At 47.1% G+C, this 7082-nt stretch overlaps 1 long non-coding RNA gene across 3 annotated transcripts; it reads left to right on the forward strand.

Annotated features, from left to right (window-relative positions):
• The first annotated feature begins 641 nt into the window (after positions 1-641).
• Positions 642-3837, forward strand: LOC140647079 (uncharacterized). Of its 3 annotated transcripts, none has more exons than XR_012040659.1 (3): positions 642-1246; positions 1348-1498; positions 2026-3837. It is a non-coding gene; the product is annotated as an uncharacterized lncRNA (long non-coding RNA). The 3 variants fall into 3 exon arrangements; XR_012040657.1 differs by having other exon boundaries at positions 642-1009; positions 1085-1246; positions 1348-3837; XR_012040658.1 differs by having other exon boundaries at positions 642-944; positions 1055-1246; positions 1348-3837.
• The last annotated feature ends 3245 nt before the right edge of the window (positions 3838-7082 follow it).

Here is a 7082-nt window from a genome sequence, read left to right on the forward strand (position 1 = left end):
CAGGTCTGAGCACCAAGCTATGAAGTTTTCTGGTTTTCTGTCCCTGTGAGCTTAGTCAAGCTCAGGGCTGCTTGTAGCCTTGGTGTTTCTCAGCTCAGAGCTACAGGAATGGGGAGCTGCAGCAATGTCAGAAAGTTTTCATGAAACTTTTTTTTTTAAGTGGCATCAAGCTGCACAATGAAATGGCATCGAAAGACGCCAGATGAGAAACTCTGAAATTCATATTTAATTTGGCTTTTTAAAATCTGCCATTAATCATTGCTGCGCACGCTACTCATAAGGAGCAAAATATTCCATTGCAAAACCGAGGCCGCCTTACTCCCAAAGCGGGAATAAAAAAGCGCCAGAGCAAGTTAGGAGCCCTGTGACAAATGTGTGCAACATCTTCTAGAGTATCTTGCAATCTGCAAAGCAGCCTGTTCATTAGCATGCAATTACTCACTGCAGCCTTCGTGTGTGGCAGGGATGTAAATACACTGGGGCCTCCCCAAAGTGTGGGACTGGTGGAGCTTGGGGTGGGGGGGAACTTCCCTGCTCGGCCAACGGGCTGAGCACGCCAGGTCCCTTCAGCTCCTGCCCTTGCAATGTCTAATTCCAGGAGGCAAAGCTGGCCGAGGTGATTCACTCGGGAGGAATGTCAGAACAGCACAGCAGGCTGCAAGGACAGAAAACAGCCATCCTGGGCAGCCGGTCCCCCCAGCCCCTACCCAGCGGCCTGAGCAGACGTCTGGGGAGGGCGTAAGGAAAGTGCAGGCATGCAACGAGTCTGCCCAGGGCAATCCCACCCGCTGGCTCAGGGACTTCACCGGCTTGGGGTGACATCCGTGTGTTTAGCAGCCCTTGAAGGATTTTGCTTTCTTGAATTTGTCTAGCTGCTTTCTGACCCCTTACAAAGCTCGTGGCACCCACACCATCCTGTGCCAACAATCTCAAAGGGCAACTAAGTGCTGAAATACCTTTTTTTCCCCTGCTTCTTTTAAACCTGCTGCCTAATATGACTTTAATTCTGGTGAGAAGGAATTAAAGTTCCTTCCTATTTCCCTTTCTTTCACAGACCTCTCGCATACTCACCCTTGCCCTGCAGCCATCTCTCTCTTCCAGGCCGATACCGTACATCCCAGCCTATCCAGCCCATGCTCCTGCAGAAGCCGTTCCCTACCTTTGCCTGCCTTTTTTTGCCCAGCAGTGCAGCACTAACCACATTGATCTACCCGAGGCACTTCACAACGAGGCAACGGAGATACAGGTAGAAAGAGCCACATCAGTGCGACGCTCTGTTACCATGCCGTGCACAGCATCGCCCTGTACAAGGAAAGTCTCACTGTTTTTCTTTTGATGCATGCTCAGCCGTGGGGATGATGCTGCGGGACGTGCCTGTGAGTACGTTGGCAGCTCCAGGCTGTCCGGGTCCAGCTCCTGGCACGACTGAACGACCGCGGTGCAGATGCAGCAGGGATGCAGCTGAGCATCACTCGGCCCATCTTGGAAAACAGCACAGGTGAAGGAGGAACAGCACGACTGCCTCGATCACTCAGCCCACGCCCAAGAGCACCCAGCAGGCAAACACAGAGCTCATACGCGAGGAAGGCTCAGGGGCAACCACAGAGGAAATCTCTTGCTTCACATCGTGGGCAAAGGATGCTTCTCCTCGGGAGATACAAGGGGCTGGAGAGGGGCGGGCGCAGCTCTTCCTCTCCTGAGGAGCGGAGGGAGCGCTCCCCTGCTGGGCACCCACCTCCCCTCTTGCCCTGCTGTTCCTGAGCTCATCAGCGTATTTTAATTTACTTTAATTACTGCCTTTACCTCCTGCCTTTGAGAAGCTGCCCACCCCCCACTGCTTGAGTGAGGAATGATATTTTACCATCATTAAACCAGACAGGCCGGCAATATCCCATATGTTTTCATATCTGCCTGGCTTTAAATGGGGACCAGCTGTAAAGGACCAAACCCATACACGATCTATCCCGTCCTCCTCTGTGTCTGCCAATGTTGGGGACCAACCTTGATCGATTTTCTCTGCTGCAGGTTGTGTCCCAGTCCTGACCATGTCCCGCCTTTCGTGATTTTATGCCCTTTCTGGCTGTTGGGGAGTCCCCATCTGACCCCATCAGTCCCCATCTGACTTGATGGGGAGCTGAACAAAACCAGTACAAAAGGAGGCTATGGCAAAACTTGTGCTGACATTTGCTGGCATTGTCCTTATTTTCTGGTAAGTCGAATGTGGAATGTGTCTGATATTTACTGGAGAAAAAATGTCACCTCCTACCCCTTCCTCCTGATATATTAAAAAAAAAAAAAAAAAGAAAAGCAATCTGGAAGCTTTCAGTGCCCTGTACTCTTCCACCAAAGACACTCACAGCCGCCTAAATGCTTAAGCACAGATGCACAGCGTGCACCCCAAGGAGGAGATTACGATATCTTCAGGAGCTCCTTCCTCCCGCTGGATTACTTTTAAAGGATGCAATGTGCTTCTCATCTTTGCAGCCTCACACCCGATGTTCTGGGAATTGCCTATCCATGATGTTTATACCACTGTGGACCTTTTACCTCCCCACAGTCCCCCACATGAAAGCGATAAGAGTGAAGGGCTGCAAGTTCCCCCCATCCTTGGTCAATCCTGCCTCCTGGTGCCCTCCTGTAATGAAAAATATTACATCAGCGACTCCTTCTCGGATGGAAAAATCTGACCTGAACACTGGTCCCTCTTTCTCTTTTATGTGTCTTCTCCCCTTTCCAGCTCAATTTGTGTCCCGTTGTATGATACTTTGGGGGAAAAGCCTATTGACATGAACAGTGTGAACCATAGCCATCGTTTCTATGATTGCAGATGCGTGGATGTACGGGCGTATTTCGTGTGCGCATGTGTGCTTTCATGTGTAAATATGCATATATGCAAACATGTGAGCTGATCAAAGTATTGCACCTGTATATTTATCATTTATTATAATGCATGCCATTTTAAAAGATAGCATGGTAGATGTAATATGTAATGCAAATATCATATGCAAATAATTTACTTAGTGTCACAGAAGAGTAATGGAAGACAAAGAATCCGACTCTCAGCACATCTAGTGGGTTTACATTTTACATTACGTACTCACTCCATTTGCTGGGGATGGCACAAGGAAAATAGCTGTCAGTAATACTTTGTGTGGAAGCAGATGCAACGTGCAGAACTGCGAGCAGGCTGATGCAGTACCTTTTATTACCCAGATTAAGGATGGCAGGCAATTTGTTTGCTAAAGGCCAACAGCAAATAATCTTTTCCCTGTGAAATGAATTTAGGCAGCTTGGGGTGGGGCCAGAAAGCAATTAAGTATATTATTAAAGCAGGGCAGGAGATTGTAATCGTACATATGTATATTATGTATATACATACATAGAAAGGCAAATAAGTCTGCAGCCAGCTTTGGAACCAATATTCAAGTCTGAAATGCAATAAGGCTGGAAATTAAATGCTTATCTTCCTTTGTTAATGTGTAATCTTCGCCTTTAATCAGCTGCATTAATTATTCCATCGCACTGAGTTTTTACATTTCTGAAAAGCAGAAAAGTTAATTTTGTTGTGGTTCATGGCTTTTCAGACTTACCTGGGGCTGAGCCCAGCAGGGGTGAAGGCAGGCTGGCTATGGACTGCCTCCCTCCCCTTGCAGGCACCCTGCTAACAGGCTCCTCGCTTCCCGCTCCGGGCTGAGCCCTCCTGCCCGCCGGGGCAGCGAGATTCCCGCAGCATCTGGTGGCAGTGGGATACGCCACGCTGGATGTTGTCTGTCGTCAAGGAGACGAAGTATCTAGACTATCAGGCCAAGCGATAATACGATATACGTTCAACGAAATACATGCAGCTTTTAAGAAAAAATCATTAGAAATCTTCCATAGTACACAGAGGGGGTTTTGCCTCCCTTACTTAGAGGTCTGGTTTATACAGTAAGAACAGAAAACAGTAGGTTTTGCTTTTGGCTGTAACAGAGACGCAGATTGAGACATGCTACCTCCATACAAACTGTTAATAAATACATGACGGGAGAATATTTTCCTCCATCATAAGAACAACAGCCACAAAAAAAGCCTGATTAAGTACTCTCCATTCATAATATCTGATTACAAAAGGTAATCCCTGCTCACACTGAGGACGTGGCGGTCATGGGCACAAACCACCAGGTCATCAGGACTTGGGGCCAGGGGTACCACATCTGGTCCAGGGACGCACCTCAAAAATCTTCCAGCTCCCCCTTCCACACCCCACGAGACCCCTGGTAGCCTCCCCGCTTCCACGGAGGCAGCATCAGCTATGGCAACAAAAATTGTTACCTTTTGGCTAAGGAGGGTAAACCAGGGATTCCTAAGACTTTTTTTTTTCCTTGTGGAACAGCTGATGCCTGAACACAGACGTCGCTCTGCTGAGACCTCTTCACCGCTCTGAGGTATCAGCGCCTCTGCTGAGCCCGTACAGCTGCTGCCGTCACAGGCAACACGGGGGGCTGAGCCCCCACTGACAGATGTAAATGTATAAACTGCTATGGCTCGAATGAAAAAGTTGATTTTTTTCTTGTGGGGCTGTGAAAAACAGTGGTATAAACTGAGGTCAACTCAGGAAAACCGAGTCACCCTCTTTACCCCCTTTCCCTTTGGATAGACTGATGTTTCCCCAGTTGTTATGAACACCAAGCGCCCAAGCTCATCTCCTTTCCTATTTGTAATTAATTGGCTCACAAAGACCCTTACCCTTCCTCTGACCACCAGACCTGCCGCGGGATGCCAGTGCTGTACATCTCTATCAGCGCACACAGCAGGTCTGCCTTCTCTTTTGGTGGGACTTAGTGCAACCAAACCGGGAAAAGAGCTAGCGGGCACCACGCAAGGTGCCAGGGCGTCATTTGGCATCAGACTTGGGTAGGTAATAATTTGGGAAGCATCGCTGTGGATCTTCATCCTACGCAGAGCTGATCAAAAATGTTCTGACCAAACATTTTTCTATTAGAGATTGCCTTTTTACACAAATTAAAATGGCCTGTGTACTGATTTTGAAAAAATTACACTTTTCTTTGTTTAAGCAGTGTTCCGATCTTATTAAATCATCACAGATCCGTTGTTTTATTGAAAACCTTTCCATTAAATCAAAATACACTTGTAAAGTGAATTTTAATTCCAGGGGATATTTCAGAACTTGTCATTTACTTTTGGATTAGGAGTGGAATAAAACGAGGAAACTACAAGAATGGAAATTATCCAGGTAATTTCTATATAAGCTGACACGACTCTCGCATTCACTGCTTCAGGGCTCTATTGCAGGACAGGGTTACGAGTCAAACTAATAAAGTGAGATAAGATACAGGGCAAATAATGCAACAGCTGGCACTGCTCTAAGAACTAAAGGAGGTCACTAAAAACAATGCCAATCCACACTGGTTTATATAAAATGTGCTTTCTCAAACTAACTGGATGCCTTTGATGAGATGATAAATTTTGCTGAAAGAGATAAAAAGCCTTGGACTTGGTACTGCGTGACATTGGCTTAGAAACTAGAATGGCATGAAATCAATGTGTCAATATTAAATTAAATTAAGCAACTACAAGCTGCTTAATGTCTACATCTTAAAATAAATTGTGAAAAAGAATCATCTTCTCTTGTGTGCATTGCATGCAGGCCACTTCAGGGATCATTTATTTTGTCTCCATTACAGCTAATATTTTTCATAACTTCTTAGAAGAAAACCTGCTATCACTGGTGATAATGCTTGTGGGTGACACAGATGCCAGGGGACACACCGGTAACGAAGAAAGGATATCACAGACCAGCATCACCTGGTGACCCGCACCTGAGCAAAAAATACTTGGTCTGGCAGAGCCAAGCATAAACCCATACATCTGAGGACCAGAAGAAGTTGACAAGGCAGGCAACCCATGCCCACATCCGGCCTGTGAGGTTAACTCGTCCGGTACGAGCCTTATTTGCAATTTAATACCCTAGAAGATCCTGGCAGAGCCCCACAGGCATTTGCATCAGCCAGCCTGGACCTGCTCACTCGGATGCCTCCCGAGTTCTTCCTCCTGTTTGTTGACCTGCCTGTTGCTCTGTTAAAGGCTCCTCGTAGTTGCAGAGCTCTCTTTAATCCCAGTTTCGAGGCACTGCGCACCCTACGGAGGTAGGACTGCAGTCATCTTCCACCTTGGCACGTGGCCTCCCAGCAGGCTTCCTGCACTCAGACTACCCCTCGGGGACAAGGGACATCCTGGCTCGTCCCTGGGGGGTCAAGGGCAGAGTCCTGCCATCTTTGGGCTGCTGCTGATCTGGTACCTCTGGGGGACTTGCTGACAGGCACAAAACATCCTTCCTTCAAATGTTACAAACAAATCTTTTCCTTAATAGCCTCATATTTGTGTGCCATCTTTTATGTCCTCTCAAGATGTTTTATGCCACGTAAAATGCGAGAGGTCGTTAAAGTTAACGTGAGAAAGTAATTAGCCCATATTTACACTGAGGGATGCAAATAAATTATGCTACTCAAATATCAGGCATCCATTTCTAAATATTGGCTAATATTCTAGCAAAATCCTCAGGTTCTAGAGATGACAGAAGACATTGTATTTAACACGAACTCACCCAAATATTTGACTACACCCTGGTAATGTCATCACCAGGCAAGAGGAGATCACCCTAACACCATATGCAAAGCTGCACTGAGGGCATCACTACAGGGAGTCTTCCAGCTGCTACATCTCGTAAGGGGAACAAAAAGCCACCGACCCTTCCCCATGAGCCCATCAGCTCTGACCCCAGAGACTATGAGGTGCTAACATATGATGCAATCACAATATCTCCCCTATATCCCAGAGGGAACCTATTGCCAAAGCAGAGGAATGATATTTAATCTGTTGTCCAGTAAAGGCTGAGCGCCTGCTGCTTCCCTCTTGTTGCTGGCGTTATTGGGATCTCCGCTTCGCCCAGTTCCTATTTTCATGAAGCTTGTAGGAACTTAATATCTTTGCGCCTTCCGTTCCTCTGTCAAATTTGGCTGAGGCCGGCCAACAATGCCAATGTAATAGCGGGGAATGCAAAGGGAGCGAGTGGCAGCGTGATT

Source organism: Ciconia boyciana, chromosome 2 (assembly GCF_034638445.1).
Source record: "Ciconia boyciana chromosome 2, ASM3463844v1, whole genome shotgun sequence".
Lineage (NCBI taxonomy): Eukaryota > Metazoa > Chordata > Aves > Ciconiiformes > Ciconiidae > Ciconia > Ciconia boyciana.